Raw genomic sequence first — 17,712 nt, 5'->3', positions numbered from 1 at the left:
GGAATAATATCAAGATGGGACTTGGTTGTGATGAGATGTTGGTAGTATCAGAGCTAGTAATCACAATGTGTTGTTGGACACAGACAACATGGCCTTTATGTTATTGAACAGAGATGCAGTCCTTGGCCTTTGAGACATCTTTTCAGAGTGCAGAAACAATTCTGAGATGCTGATGCATGAAAGCCAATACTGATAGTCTGTTGGAGACTTTTTGCGCTAATACTATGGACCTCATTTTATTAACAATCAGACTCTGACCTTGATCTGTGGACTATGGCTGAAAGACAAGGAAGCAACTTTCCATAGTACTTCCCTTACTTGAAATCGAATCATCTAAAAGTCATGGTTGAAACATCTATGCATTGGACAAGTTTGAAATTTTCACAGTGATTGGTGCTGTACTTTGCAATGATAGTGAACAGCAATAGGATTAGCCTAGAACGATGTTGTATAACAACATCCAATGCCATTAGGTAGGAAATAGAGCAATCCCATCTAGCAGCTTGGACTTATTTGTGAAGTAGTCTGAACACCATATGAAGGAACTAGATGTAAGACTAAACATTGCATTATTTGTAAGAACTCAAAATATTTACTAGAAAACAGTGACTAGCAGGAGGCAAGCATAGCCATCATACATCTCAGTATTGTACAATTTAATTCAGAGTACACATATTCTGGCTGTTAAACACTTCACACAAATAAGTGAATTTCTTTCATTTTAAATTGTATAGCATACAAGTAAACAAGTGTAAACTGAGAATCATGCATTACAAATGCAGACACTGATTGTAAAGTATATATATTTGCATCCTGTTATAGGTTGGCATGCAAATGTTTTATCTTATTTGTCAAAGCACTGCAGTTGCCTTCAGACTAGAATACAGGTCAGACTGCTGAGCAGAAGGAGTCTAAGTAAAGTGCTTAAAAATGATTTGGAAGAAATATAGCATTTGTTGTGCATTATTCAGCCATCCATTTCTAAACAGCTTGCATTGTGATGATCACTTTAGGGAGGGGATAACATGGTATTCTGTGTACCTCACAAGAAGTCTACATGGTATCTCCCAAGCATGTTCTGCCGCTGCATTAGGGCCATCCATAGGGTGCCATATCTATTACATATCTCATGGGAGGCACCACTGAGGTACATGTGCTATGTGGCCAAACCATGTCAACCAGCTTCTCAATCCACAAGAGCAGTGGCTGTAATAATATTTTCTTGGATTGATGAGTATCTCCCTCTCTCATGGAGACTGAAACCAACAACCTTGTAAAGAATTTTTTTTCCCTACATTTGTGTTGGCCATCCAGTCCAGAAGAAACCTTTATTCAGGTAGTCATGAGAATGCTTTATTCTGTCACCAGTTTTCCATTAATAATGTTGCTTTTCATGGCCCAAATCCCACTTTTGGTTAGGGGACATGCAATCTGTGTCACCATGGAGGTTCCCACTGCCTTTCTCATGTGACTGCATGCTTTTACACACTCATGTGGAAGACTACTACCATGTGGTGACTTGCTGAGCCTAATGTCTGTCCTCAGGCCTCACATTTGCTTTGCTACCCTACTAAGAGGTTGAGGCAGTGTGCCTTGCTCCATCCTGTTCTACTTCCTGAGGATAAGCATGTGTATGCTTCCCTATTTTCCTGCCAGCCCTGTCAGGCACCCAAGCTGCTAACTAAAATTGGGCTTCCTGTATTACCATCATGGCTTTCTCCCTGTATGTCACCAGAGCTGGTTATCCTGCAGAGAAACCTTTCTTCTGATTGCCTTTGCAATATCATCATTTTGACTTATTACCCATGGTGCATGACCATAGGCAAAGATAAGGATCTAGACTTCACAGTAGGCTATAAACTTCATCCTATGATTTGGCTCTATTTTCACCAGCATATTGCAGGCATTTCATCATCAGTGTGCCTGGTCAGTCTCCTAATCCCTTCTACCATATCTTGGAAGACCCCAATGTTGTTACCATTTCACTTGTAGAGAGCAATCCATTAGATTCCAAGCCATGACTTTGGGGATGTTGATTTTTGTCTTACTCACTTTAAACTCAGAAGTAAAGTGCTTTAGTCCATCATGGATATCATCCAGTTGAAACATTAAAGGGCAAAATCATCTTCAAGCAACAGCAGATGCATGCTTTTCATTGCCATTGTCAAACTGGATACTCTTTTAGGTTCCCACCATTATGAGTCCCAGACATGATTTCACCACCACTCTTTGATGCAGCTTCAACTATTGAAGTCTTGGGCAGGCTTTTTTCTGATTGCGTAGTTCTGACCTTCCCTAGTGTTGGGAACAGCTCTTCTTGAGGTGGGAGTTGAATATCTACCTTGGAGCAATACTTACTAAGCATTATAGTATCCTTTGAGAAGTCATCTACCACGATAGGGTCATATTGACAACATAGCTCCACTGAAAATGGGTTGTTGGGTCCGGTGGACTTTTCTGGTCAACAAATGTCAATCAATCAATCAATCAATCAATCAATCAATCAATCAATCAATCAATCAATCAATCAATTATTGGGATATCCTCAGTATATATTTGGGTTTTATGTTTCTGTCAGCCACCTTTGTGAATGTCTGATTAATCCCCTGGTAATCAGTTAACATCTAAGCATCTCTTCCGGCCTAAATATCAAGAACACATAAACGTAAAGCTTGATATGATTAGTGCCTATCACTGACCTTTTGCCCAAGATACAGTGGTACCACATACTCTTATGGGCAGCCTAGTGTTTGAACTGTCTACAGTGCATGACCAACACAGAAGTCCAGCTACTTTCCACCATTCAGGTTCCAGCCACTTATTGCAGTTGTATCCCTCCAGGTACTTCCATTTTCGTAAAAGTGCTCAGGTTGCCTAATTAGACTAAATTCTTTAGGTGGTACCCCATCAAGCAGTGCTCCTATTGTATCCAAGAAGGCTAAAATACACATGATGGTCAAAGGCTAAATAACAGTCTATGTGTGTCTCCAAGTCCCTAACTACTAGGTTGACTCTTAGAGGTGTGTTGTCAGTATGATAGCTATTAGGGGTAGATGACTTCTCAAATGATATTATTATGCGTGTCTACAGTAGTGAGGAAATCATTCTATGTTGTGCAACTTATAATCAAAGGTATGGCATCTAGGTCAAAGAAGGTCATTGTTCTACTGTATTCAACATTCTTCTGATCTGCCATTGAGTACAGTGCCCCCTTTGGTATGTACCTAGCCAGGCATATCCAACAACTGGAACATCCACAGAGGTTCCTCACTAAATGAAGAGAGGGCATAGGTAACATGTCCTGTGCAGATAACTTCAAAGCCCTATCTCTGTATTATGTTTCCTACAGGCTGTTGAGAGGAGATCTATCCCTGGTATACAAGGCATTGTCAGACCACTCTCTGATGGACCTCCTGAATATCCACACTGATGATGAAATGCCTGCAATATGCTGGAAACAGCACTAGAATTACCCATTCTAAAGACTTAAACTTTGCCTATGATTTAAATAGGACCTGCTGAAGAGATAGCTATGTATCCAAGAGACTACCCTGTCTATGGAACAGACTCCCCATCCACATGAAGTAGAATTCCTTCTTAACCTAATTCAAGTGTAACTTAAAAAACTGGGTGGGGAACAGGAAATTCATTCCTGGTTTGGCATCTATCTTTCTAATGGACACAGGCAGCCAGCGAATGTTTCATCTCCCAATCCCCTGCTTACATAAGGGTACCAGAACTTGCCAGATATTTGGTATGCATGGCTTGGCTTAATAAGGCCCTGGCAGTCATTAGTCTAGTAAATACCTATGAACCTATGAGTGTCTTAACATAAATTATAACGGTTACATAGAAGACTTCGCAAAGGAAAGTGTTAGTTAATAAAACATATTCTTTTCAAAGTATTATAGTGTAGAAATATAACTTTCAAAACTTCCCACTCATCTTTTTTATTTGTAGTCATCATTATATATTTTCACCAGCAGCTTGTAAGAAGCACTCATAGTGTCTTGTTATTTTTTAAGACAAAGCTGGTCTGTCTGCAGCAGCCAGCAATTTTCTTACTGCAGGGAACTTCAGCAAATAATTGGAAGCTAAATATCCAAATGTTTTGTTCAATATATTTCTTGGTGCAAGCAGAATAGCTAAGAAACATGCAAAGGCATGGTGTATGATGTTTCAGCAATTTGCAGTGGGCAAACTGTTCAAGGCATTTAATATATCTGCATCTCAATAAGAGCAAAAAGACAAAATAGCAATGAGCTTCTGTTGTGAGCCTAAGAATCTACCATTTGCTATACAAAAAACAAAGATCAATGGAAACAATGCTTATCTTAATGAGATTAATAATACAGCAGACATTCATTTTGGAGAGCTATTAGTAGAAATGGACATACTTTTTACAGAAGCAGACATAGTATTATCTAAAGCTGTGGATATCTGCGGAATGAATGAAATGAAAAATGTCCATTTAAATGATCTAAGAAGAAACAGAAAGCCATTAAAGATTAAGTCAATAAAGTGAAAAATGCACAGTTTCATTAATCATGATATAAGACAGCTGTTCAGAGCATGTGTACTGTGTGTGAAAAAGCATATTAGAAAGAGTAGCCCAGCATTTAACCAGCATTAGAGCATCATAGATGGCATGGTATAATGAGAATCATAGATGGCATGGTATAATGAGCATCATAGATGGCATGGTATAATGAGCATCATAGATGGCATGGTATAATGAGAATCATAGATGGCATGGTATAATGAGCATCATAGATGGCATGATATAATGAGATTCATAGATGGCATGGTATAATGAGCATCATAGATGGCATGGTATAATGAGAATCATAGATGGCATGGGATAATGAACATCATAGATGGCATGGTATAATGAGAATCATAGATGGCATGGGATAATGAGCATCATAGATGGCATGGTATAATGAGAATCATAGATGGCATGGTTTAATGAGCATCATAGATGGCATGGTATAATGAGAATCATAGATGGCATGGTATAATGAGAATCATAGATGGCATGGTATAATGAGCATCATAGATGGCATGGTATAATGAGAATCATAGATGGCATGGTATAATTAGAATCATAGATGGCATGGTATAATGAGCATCATAGATGGCATGGTATAATGAGAATCATAGATGGCATGGTATAATGAGCATCATAGATGGCATGGTATAATGAGAATCATAGATGGCATTGGATAATGAGAATCATAGATGGCATGGTATAATGAGCATCATGGATGGCATGGGATAATGAGCATCATAGATGGCATGGGATAATGAGCATCATAGATGGCATGGTATAATGAGAATCATAGATGGCATGGTATAATGAGCATCATAGACGGCATGGTATAATGAGCATCATAGATGGCATGGTATAATGAGCATCATAGACGGCATGGTATAATGAGCATCATAGATGGCATGGTATAATGAGAATCATAGATGGCATGGTATAATAAGCATCATAGATGGCATGGTATAATGAGCATCATAGATGGCATGGTATAATTCACTTCACAAATTGTGAAAACAAGCACAGAAGTTCTAAAGAATTTTCATGTTAGTCGCAGAATTTGAAGAATTGTTTGCAGGTACTGTTAAAAAGTATTAAAGTTGAAATAGTTGATCTCTATAAAATTCATTAGCAAAGTAAGTGCAATGTAGATCATCTGAGTGGCAATGAAGCTCTGAATTATTGGTGAAGAAGTTAAAGCGGAAAGTGATGTTAAGTGTAATACTATCAGCAAATACTTTTAATGCATTAGGGCTGAAAGGCACTAAGATAGAAGCAGAGTAAAGATTACTGATATGTGTATAACAAAGTATATTATCAATTTCAAATAGTATAACTGGATTAGAAAGGTGTTATGCATAATATTTTGGGTAATTTGATTTCTGAAAAAAATGTGAATTGTGTTCAGTGTGCAAGCATAGAGAAATTTGGTACAGGAACAGTTGCACAAGTACAGTGCTATATTCAGTCCTGTACAACTCAATACCCAAGGTATCTTGTGTTACTGTTCCAACTTATTTACATGTTTTGTAGGTTTGTCAGGAAAATAACATATTTAAAATTATCTAAATGCTTTACCAGTAGTACTTGCTCCACTGAAAGTACTGGTAGCTTTCAGGAGTAGAGATGAGCAGGATTTAAATCAAGTGGAAAGTTTAGATTTCATTATGAAATAGAGCCTACAAAATGGATTACTTACATGGTCATTGTTCTGATGTCGGAAAAGTACCACTAGTTACATTTGAACCGATCTTAAGTGTATCAGGATAATTATTTTGTATTTTATGCTAACCTGAAATTCTTACAGATAAAGCTACATAAATAAGTTTCAAGTTGTATATACTTGATATCCCTTTATGAAGGGATACATTCTTGAGTCTCCATTAGATGTGTAATCAAAGCCAGTAATAAAAAACAGTTTTCACAAGGGTTTGAAGGTTTAGAATGTTCTGAGAACATAATTAGTCTACTGGTATGAGGTCACAAAGAAGAACACAAAACTCATTGTAGATCCTGACCAGATTTAGAAAGTATAAATTTAAATTAAAGTCAGTTACAAAAGAATGAAAAATCCAAATATTTGGGTCACTTGCAGGTGTTAGTGTGACTGAAACTGGAATGCGACAAAGTCAGAGCAGTAGTGCTTTGACCTCAGAATCAAAAAAATGGACAGTCATTAATTAGGTTTTTTGGGAATAATTCAATATCTTGTAAAGTTTAACTATGTCACTTAGCCATCAGTGCAAGATGTAACCTGGGAATGCAGCTATAAACAGATGAGTTTGGAAGTGCTTTATATACTAACAGAATGACAAATGTTCAAATACTATGATGAGAGTAAGCCAGTTGAGTTACAAGGAGATGCAAGTAAAAATGGTATAGGAGCAGTAATCATACAGGAAAGTAAACAGGCTGAGTATGGCTTATGTACCCTTTGCTTAGATAAAGAACCATTAACAGCAATGTATGTTTGCTTGTGCCCCCATATATGCAAATCTGGTCCTTCTAGAATGGGAAGAAGAATTTATTTTTAAGAGTCCTTATCAGAAAAATATAAAAATATATCTTCGTTTTCTGGATGATATTTTTATATTATGGGAGGAAGATACCATAGAAGACCTAAAAGAATTCATGACATACATCAACCAAACTACTTCCTTCCTGTCCTTTACCTATGAAATTGACAACAAGGTTATAAATTATCTAGATATAACCTTGAGCAAGGGGACTTCTGGTTTTAAATCAAACATTTTTCGTAAAAACACATGGTGCAACAGTTATTTACATTTTAACAGCCAGCACCCCCTACACCAAAAGAAAAGCATTATTAAAGGGCAGGCTGTTAGAATAGCCAGAATGACGTCCCAACATCAGGATTTACAAAAAGAATTTTCCTTTTTAATGGAAAAATTCTTGGAAAGGGGTTATCCCAAACAGGTAGTAGGTGAGATTCTGGAACAAGTCTATAAAGGATGGGGTATAAAATATAAACCTCTTTTAGGTAATAAATTTATTCCCAATGAGAAAAAGGCGGGCAATTCAGAGGATTATATGAGTGCCTGTATTGTGGAATACAATGGATTCTCTGACCATTTTATTAATATTATCAAAAACAATTGGTCTATTTTTAAAACTAATAAAGAGATATACCAGATAGTTGGAAAGAAACCAAGAATTATATACAAGACAGCCACTAATTTTAAAAGATTTTTTGAAATGGAAAATATTAAACAGGACTCCAAAGAAGGTACTAAAAGATGTGGTAGATGTCGACAATGCATGTACATCAATCCAATTGTGGAATTAAAGTTGGAAAATGGCTTGAAAAGTAGAATTGCCTTTTGCAAGGGCAACTGTAGAAGTAAGATGTTGGTGTATTTAGCTATATGTTCTACATGTTCTGCTTTCTATGTGGGGAAGACCGAGAGGTCCCTCAGAGAAAGAGTATATGAACATATTTATAACATCAACAAGAGAAAGGAGACTAGTGCCTTATTTAAACATTCCGTGGATTGTATAGGTTTTACTGATTTCAAGTTTGGGATTTTGGAACATGTTAAACCTGACCCAAGGGGAGGCGACATTAAAAATCAGTTGCTTCAGAAAGAAATTAGGTGGCAGCTGAGGTTAAAAGCAAACATGCCCCCCGGGCTTAATGAATACACAAACATTAAGGCTATTCTAGTGGAAAAAGCCTATAATGTATAAACAACTGTTTGTGTTTGAATATACATCACAATAATATATTTTCAAACAGTAATTATAGGCAAGTGTCAACATTAACCCACAAGCACACTATGAGATTTTTTGAGTGGGGTCAACACAACAATTGTTTGAAATATCCAAGATGGTATGTTTGTTGGTGACAAATATCAAATTGTTTTAAAACAGTTTTTTAACAACATAAATATTACAACAGTTTTTAATAATAGCTTTTAACAACAGTTTTTAATAAAGATAAATACACTTTTTTAGAATACAACACATTTTTACAAGTCAATTATGTTTAATATTCACTTCTGTATTTATTCCACTATGTATTTCACTAGTTAATTAATTACTTAATTATTTACAACATAACTAATAATCAGTTAACAAGTCATAACACAATATATCAAGTAATGTAATTTCATGTATAATTTTATGTATAATATATATATGTGTTTTTTTATTTAATAATATAGGCATTTTTTAACTATTGTGCATAAAAACAAATGTTAATTATAATACAAAAGGCACAGAAGCACTTTAACCAGATTGGTCATCAATATTTTAAGTCCCTAAGGGAGTCTGCGGATTGATTGTTAAAATTGCATTAGATAAAAGAAATTATTAACAGAAAACAATGTGTACAGCTTTAAATTTTAAATGCTTGTGCAATTAATGGATTAATTAATTGTTTCAAATGGTATATAAATCACTGGCACCATATTATTCATTATTCTGAAGAAGTCTGCATTCGGCAGATGAAAGCGCTAGATCTGTAATTGTGTTTTAACAATAGTTGTTTATTAAAGTACTGAGGTCTGTATACACGGAGTTTCATTCTTGGATTGGTTTATGAGAACTTTATTTTTAGCAATGTATGTTTGTAAGAAAATCTTAAATCTATTTATTGCAAAGTACAAAAATGGTTCATATAAACCATTGCAAAACATATACACAAAGTATTTATAAAAGATATCATTGAGATTACAGAGGACATAAGTTAACGTACATAATTCTGACTGAAAGTGGAGTACTGACCTTCCAACTAAGAAACATGTCAGATTTACAAAATAAAAGAGAATACTGCATTCATGATCAGCCGAGACAGGCATTTTTGCAACTGCACTTCTCTAGTACTTTGGTTTGCACCTTTGCAAAAGACCCCTAAAAGCTGCAGAGGATGTAAAATATAACTTGTTGATTAGTAGTGGTGCAATGTGCAATTTTCTACATGCCAGCTATTTTTCCAGAATGCTGTTTTGATGAGGAATTGGCTATATAAGCTGATGGAGCTTTTGATTGGTTGCTGTATACTGAGTAGTTTGTCTTTATCTGCATCTCTTAAAATAACTGTCTGTGTCAAGATCCTGAGAGAACCCTATCACAAGCAGTTGCATCCACTAAGAAATCTTTTAGTGTTTTATCTCCAGGCTGTGTTTGTGGAGGTACAGTTTAGACCTGTACATGGGGATAGATAGGTCAGTGTCAGCTTCACCTAGATGCAAATGACAGCATATGTGTATGAATTCAGAGTGGGTGCAGAGAACATTTCTGCAACCAGCTCTGAGGCTAAGTATCAGGAGATGTCCAGTTCATATTTGTAAATGCAACTTTAGTTTGTGGCTTGACAAAACTTGCTAATGTTTGGATAACTATAGTTCTGAAAATAGTCAAATGTGAACTTTCAAAGCTTCAGTGTTATCTGTGTGATAAGACAGGCTTTGCACAGAAATCAATCAGACACATGAGGTTAGAAGAGGAGGCCAGAATCTGGAGGTTTACAATTGATGAATATGACCAGTATTAGAAGTGTATTGCATTACAGTTGGTTGATAGACTTTGTACCCTGTGTCTCCTGCATACTACTTCAGACACTATTAGACTACTTTAAAACAAGTCATTTGTCTGCCCACTATGGTCTGCATAATTAGTTTTGAAAATGGTTACAGGAGAGACATGCTATCATATTTCTTGAACACCTGAACAGTTATAACTAACTATATTTTCCTTGTAAATTGGTGCTAATATTCAACCTGCATTTAGATGTTTTCTGGTGTTTCAAGAAACTGAATGAAGTGGAGTGGTTACTTGTAAGAGTTACTTTTTTCAGAACATGTAATTTATTTATCTTCAACTCATCACCAGTTTGCAAGCAGTGCAGTCCTCATGCATGCAACACAAAATCTCACAGCAGCAACATTGCCATTTGTCATATATCTACATAACTTATGTTCCCCATTGATTATCTTAATATAAATGCACAAGCTACAGTCTTGATATTAACAAGGATCAGCAAACATACTAAAATTCAAGCTGTTGTACTTTTCTCATCTGTTATCCATCATCTTATAGCTATTATGGGTATTTGTACTGTACCAGTGACCTTTCCATATATTTCATAAAAGGAGCGAATAAAAAAAACACTGTCCAACCATTGTCTGTTTAAATCCAACCTAACCTCTATATCATCATCAACAGGTATAACTAGATATAGTAAAATATATGTTTAAGATCATGTAATGGTTATTGAAGGCATGGAAAATAACTGCTATAGAAATGGCATAGAAATTACGATATGAAAGTGTTATGTCTACTTGCTTCACAAGTTACCAAGTCAGTAATTTGGCATTTCTAACATTTATTTTTGTTCATGCCTATAATTATGCACTTGATCCCAATATACATACAATTCATTGGTACTTATCTTGAGCACATTTGGCATACACCATAGCTGTTCCATTTAACACTGGTTATCACTTACTTTTGTGTTAAAATGTCCTGTCCATAAATACAGAGCTATAACTTATAACTACATTGTACTTTCATGCATTCACAGTACAACAGCACATGTTATTCTAAACAACCCTCAAAATGCTTTCACAAATCTTATATGTCCTTCTTCTAATTAATTCATTTTTGCGTTTAGGTGTAAAAATCCATACTGCCAGGATGAGACATTATCATTTATGAAGTATGGTGAAACCGTTATATTTTAAGTATAACCCCTTTAAAATGCATGTTAGTCAAACTATTTTGAATCTGTTCTTTGCAAATGAGCTGCATACTGAAGACAGGGAACTAAGGTCAAAATGCTAAAACTGGTTTGGTATAATAGATAAGTGTTCCTGACAACAGTCAATTTTTCAGTGCCTCTAAGTTGAATGGCTTTTGTCAAATTTAAATGCATGTGGCAAAAAATAAAAAACTCAAGGTAAGTTAGTATATCTGTTTGTATAAGCTTACCTGAAAAAGTACAAGGCAGTTAGAAAGTAGGATTTGTTCTGTTATTCTTCCATTCAAAGAATGGGCAGCAGTTATGAGTATAATTTGTTTTCTAACTGATCCTAACAAGTAATGATCATTAAAGCAATGCAACCATGTTATGCTTTCCGGGCACATATAATGATTCAAAATGTACCATAACTGCACTGTTGTAGCATCGATTATGGGCTGGAGTCATGACATCACGTCTCCGAAATCACTTACAACTTTAATTAGTTTCCGTGGTCAACTGTTTTGATAGGTTTATATTTTATACAACTCATTGAGAAATTGGTATCTTAGAAAAGATGCACATAAACTAAATTTCTTCTAATGATTATTGAAAGCCTCAGACAGATAATGCATTGGTGAAACAAATGTATACCTTCGTAGGGCAGTAATACTGTTTCAAGCTACTTCTTGATCACTCCCAACGTGCCCCACACAATATATCTTTTCTAGGTGTATCTAGATGCCCCCCTGTCTACTGAACATAAAGGCCAAATATATGTACTTTGAGAGGTCAATTCCAGACCTGTTAACCTAGACTAATCTATAAAGACAGAAAAATAAAGCTACATAAACTACAGGTGTGAAACACAAGGGGGGGACAAGCCATCACATATCCAAGGCAGGGTCTTTGCAATCCCCTGCAACCCCTAACTCCGTGGTCACAAACCCTTTGGGGAAAAAGAACTCTGTAAAGGTGTAAACATTGGCTGCATGAACTCTGATCTTTCTGGAAGAGGAATTTGCTACAAACCTCTGTTTGTAAATGGTGCTTTGTGGAATCAATATCTAGTAGTTTTCAACCATATATAGGGTAACCAGTTCAAGCAGGTTTAATATTAATAAAGCAATCAAAATTTCAGTAGATGCAGTTACAATATAAAGACGGTAGTCATGCTCAGAGGGGTTCCTGCTGAAAGTGGGAGGACTATAGCTGAAATCTTCAGCACTAGAAGTGCAAATTAGGGGACTATATATGTATATGTATATGTATATCAATATCTATGTGATATGTGTGTGTGTGTGTGTGTGTGTGTGTGTGTGTGTATATATATATATATATATATATATATATATATATATATATATATATATATATACACATATCTATATGAATTTTCTGAATTTGTTATCTCTTGAGCATCCCCCCCATTCTGAGAGAGAGAGAGAGTGATCTTGTGGTTTATACATTTAGAAAGAGAGATGTGCAGAGTGCATCCACCATAGTAAGAGGTACAGGTGGTTGAAGCCTCCCCCTGCAAAAAAAAAAAAGGTTAAAATGTAAAATGGTTAATGTGTAACAGTAAAAAAAATTCACTATACTCCTGTTTTAATCATGGTTTATTGCTTGATGTTTTGGGTCTTGCATTAGTGGATCTCACACTGGGCAGCCACGGTGGTGCAGCGGTTAGTGTTGCCACCTCACAGCAAGAGGTTCTTTGGTTCGATCTTTGGCTGGGGTGCCTCCTGTGCGGAGTCTGCATGTCCTCCCTGTGGTCGCATGGGTTTCCTCCGGGTGCTCTGGTTTCATCCCAAAGACATGCTGTAGGTGGATTGGGCACTCTAAATTGGCCCTAGGTGTGAGTGTGTGCCCTCTGTGGAAGGTTGAGTGCTGGGCTGGCAACTCGACACCGTAAAACTCCAATGCCAATCATGAGCGGACAGGTAATCCGCTGTGGTGACCCCTAACCGGGAAAAAGCCAAAAGAAGAAGATTAGTGGATCTCACACTATTGGTAGAGAGCAGTTGAAACGCTTCTTGCAACTTAACAAGCTGTATTAAACATTTCCATAGTTATGAATAACAGAAACACATAAAAGAGTAAGCATTTTGTCAGTGTTAGATGTCTGCTTGTACTGAAACTAACTGCAGCAGAAGCAGGTGAAGATGTGTCATCAATAAAATGATTCACTGTACAGTGCCCATGCTTTTGCTAAACTGCACAATGTGTTATAGCAATAACCCACGCCTGGGTGTGGGTAATGCTAAATTTACCCACGGTTGGCGTGGTTTGGTCCCGAGGGCGAAGCCCGAGGGACCAAACAAAGCCAACCGTGGGTAAATTTAGCATTACCCACACCCAGAAGTGGGTTATTGCTATTATACCATGACATTATTTAAGAAAAGAAACTATTACTTTTCTTAAATAATGGCATAGTATAATGCCTGTTTACTGCCCTTCCGCAGATGTCTTGGCATCCGCGTAGTTCTGATGTACTGGCGCCTGCGCAGTACATCAGAGTTGTGAGCAAAAGCAACGGAGAAAGCAAGATCTCCGTTGCTTTTTATGTCTCGCTATGTTAAATGAGTTTAACATAGCGAGACAGTTTTAAAATAAGCAACGGACATCTCCGTTGCTTATTTTAAAACTGTCTCGCTATGTTAAACTCATTTAACATAGCGAGACACTAAAAAAGCAACGGAGATCTTGCTTTCTCGTTGTTTTAACATGCTTCGCTATGTTAAATGGGTTTAACATAGCGAGACAGTTTAAAATAAGCAACGGAGATCTCCGTTGCTTATTTTAAAGCTGTCTCGCCATGTTAAACCCATTTAACATAGCGACAGTGTTTAAAGAGTTATACTAATGGAAAAAAGTCCGGGCGACCGGACCTTTTTCCATTAGTATAACTCGATTTACAACGGGCACGCTGGCCAATCAGCGTGCACGTTTTGGGGGGATCATGGTATAATACCATATATAGCCAGGAGCATTATAAAGTAGAACACTGTAGGAAAATAAGTTGCCCAACACTGATAAACATATAAGAATATTTTGAATGCATTCCATGATTAATGCCTTGATTTCTGCTTGTCGGCTTCCTCATAGAATCTCTTTTTATTGACCACATATTTTAAACCACTTAAATAAAAAGCATATAAATGACCTAAGGCAAACTGTGTAAGGCATAAACAATAAGGCACCACAAGTATATTCATGTCAAAGAGACTCTATTTAACAATTAACAATTAAACAGCAATTAAAAAAATACAAGTCAGTAGTTATTGATATTGACAGTCTAATGTTCCAGTCTGTGAAGTCACTGTTGATGAATGAAAGCACTAACTGGTGCCTTGTATTCAGTGTTTACTTAGTAAATAATGAGAGACTCTTTCATGGGAATAACCTTTCTGCGCTTGTTGTTTATATTTTAAGTCACAATAGCTGCAGTTCAGCATTAGTACAAGCCAGCCTTCAGCATTGACTAAAGCTTTTGTTTTTGCTGGTATATTTTTAATTGGTCTGAGGATTAAGCACTGAAATTCTACATTTCCCATGGGCATTTGTTTTTGCTTCAAGTTGTCCCATTCCTACATTTAAGCACAAAGACTACACTAACCATTAAAGAATAATTTTACCTATATTTAGCCATTGCTTTTCACAGTCTAGTATAGGAGTAGCAGCCCACTGTGTCGTGTGTAAATAGAATAAGGACAGCCCAAGTGCATCGACACATTTTATGACAAAAAGAAGCCTTTTTATAGTGTTATGTAATATACGTGTAAACATTGTTCAAAGTATGATTATAAAGCTAACAAGGAGTCAGCTGCTTTGTTTTAAAGTATGTGTTCACTTAAACATTATAGTTTTTCTTTTGCAACTAGCAATTAAGTGAGAGTTAAATGGAAATCTAACTATAATGGTAACGTGACATGTATGATGAGACCTTAGTCATTGTGTCTTGTATGTCTAAAGTTTTTATTTTTCTGTTTATAGCCACGTAGTCCATGCTGTAAAAATTTCATTGTAGAAAAATATAAAATAACAAATCTGTAATGGATGTAGGCTGAGAAAGAAATGATTGTCTTCACATTCACAGCTAATGTGTTGTGTGTGATTAAATCAACAGACATTTGTATAAATCATTAATCAAGGTGACAGTATTTGAGCACAGTCATTGAAACAGTTAACAGCAGTAGTGCATTAATTCACCATAATGTATTTACTTATGTGCATTAGCACAAGCATGCATGTCCTTTCAAAGTGGTGCAAACCAGTAAAGCTACTGTGTAAATTGTTGTGGAATTGTCTGGTTATTTGCAGCTTCAAACAGTGTACTCCTAAAGTAGCTGGAACATCACTGAATTATTGCCATTAGTAACTTTCAAAAGGCATTACTAGAAGTTTTGTCCAGCTTGTATAAATCACTCAAGTTTTATTTGACTTTCATAAATCATTTCAGTGAACATTATGTTTTATTTGCACGTGGATGCAATTGTGTGATCAAGCCAGCACAAAATACTGGACAATTACCACCATATTATGAATGGCAGAGGGAGAAAATCCAATCAGGGAAGCCATTCCAGTGTAGGAAATAAGAAAGCCAAAATGACACCCCTGTTAACAGATGCCAAAAAATATTTACCTGCAGAGCAATGCTAAACTAAATTAAAAAAGTGACCCTAACAGACTGATAAAGTGAATCACATAGGAAAACCTCATCAAAGCTTATCAGTAATATGAGTCATCCAAAGCAAAATAGACATTGTAACCCTATATAATATGAGACATCCAAAGTAAAATAGACTTTATAACTGCATGAGACCCAACAATGATATAAAGTCCATGTGTGTCAGAGGTACATACTCTGTCCGTGTTTCTACCCTCCAAGTGATGCTGGCTAAACCTAGTATATTACAAAAATATAGCAGAACATAGAATTAAATGCCAAACACCTTGAGGGATACAGTGCCAGCTACTGTAGGCCAACCAGTTACATTACTGCCAGTGTTGTTTCATTCTCTACATTCTGCGGACATAATTTTTTCTTTGACATTAGACAGTTAGCATGTGTGGCATGAACGTTATAAAGCACTTCTCGTTTCCTCAAAGCCAAGTATGGAGGAAAACCTTGTTCCCGGTGTTTTAGCATTAGACAAGAAAAACGTCTCAAGTCTACAGACTAATGGGCAGTATTTTTAAAACTTTGACTGCTATACTGTGAGATATGCTAATGCCAATCTGACCTTTAGCATTGTAACTATTAACATCCCGGAATGGCTTTAATTTAGCACAGACACACAGCATGTGGCATACTCAGTTTTTCCTGAACACACTAGGATTTTAGCTAAATATAAGCTGGTATCAATGACTAATCCTCAAGGATGCATGGTAAATGATTTTGGCCTACGGGATAGGTATATCTCATACTTCTACCTTCAGTACTTGGAGAATGTATTTGGGATTATCTTCCAAATACTACTGCTCCCAGCAAAGTAAATCTGGCTTGGATATTGATTTAGCCAGTGTCAACAGTAACTCAGAAAATAACTGCAATTAAAAGTAAGGCAAGCAATGGAAGAGGCAGTGATTCCATACATGAATTTCCATACATTAATTTTTTTAATGAAAAGAACAGGCAAAGGAGTTAGATGCCAATCACAATGTATTTTCCCAAAGTAAAACCATCCACTTCTGCCACCGCTGCCCCTGCCACCCAATGAATTTGTTGGTAACAGAAAAGATAAGAAGTAAGTTTACTAGATGGACTTTTAAGGTTATCGGTCAGTGTAGGGCTGAGGTTATGGGGCCTAATTACTATTCGCGATACTTTGGACTTCCCGGGGAGTTGCTGCCCCTAACCCTCATGAAACTGGAGGTACAACTGTATTTTCAGCTTTGTAACTGGGAGACTACTAGATGTAGTCTTGCAGGCATATTTCTCAACTGTCCAGATTTTTGCCTCATATTTTTGGTCTGCTTCTCATAAAATGTATACTTTTCTGGCAAATCAGTGAGGACTGAAGTCACTAAATAATAGCACACATTACAGTTTCGGACGTCATATCCTTCCAAAAAATGTAGCTAACACAAAACCTGTCATTCAAGCAATGTTCTAAGTTTATGAGAATCTGTCCCTATTTCTGGGCCTTTGCTCCCCCCCCCCAATTATTTTAAGCTTTGTCCAGATTTCTTGAGTTAAGAGGTTGAGAGGTATGCTTGCAGGTGTTGTCCTATCTCATGGGATGAGGGCTAAGAACAAAATGTACTTCACAGTGGTATGCTGACTTTTCACCACATGAACCAGTAAACATCCAGATAGATTAATCCGCTAATAGCCAATATACAACATTTCCATGTGTAGTGCCCTGTTGAATACTCTGATAAACTGGCTACAGGGCTTCACCAAGAGCAGCCATTAAACAGTAACGGAAGAACTTAGTTTGTGACTCATTGGAAAGCAGAA

At 36.5% G+C, this 17,712-nt stretch overlaps 1 protein-coding gene across 1 annotated transcript in view; it reads left to right on the top strand.

Annotated features, from left to right (window-relative positions):
• The window catches only part of TYRP1 (tyrosinase related protein 1), a 268,556-nt gene that overhangs the window by 106,620 nt on the left and 144,224 nt on the right, over positions 1–17,712 (top strand). The window lies entirely within an intron of this gene.

This window comes from Protopterus annectens, chromosome 2.part0 (genome assembly GCF_019279795.1).
Source record: "Protopterus annectens isolate FY-2018-M chromosome 2.part0, PAN1.0, whole genome shotgun sequence".
NCBI lineage: Eukaryota > Metazoa > Chordata > Ceratodontiformes > Protopteridae > Protopterus > Protopterus annectens.
The sequence above is the reverse complement of the archived record's forward strand: the minus strand, read 5'-3'. Positions and strand labels throughout refer to the sequence as shown.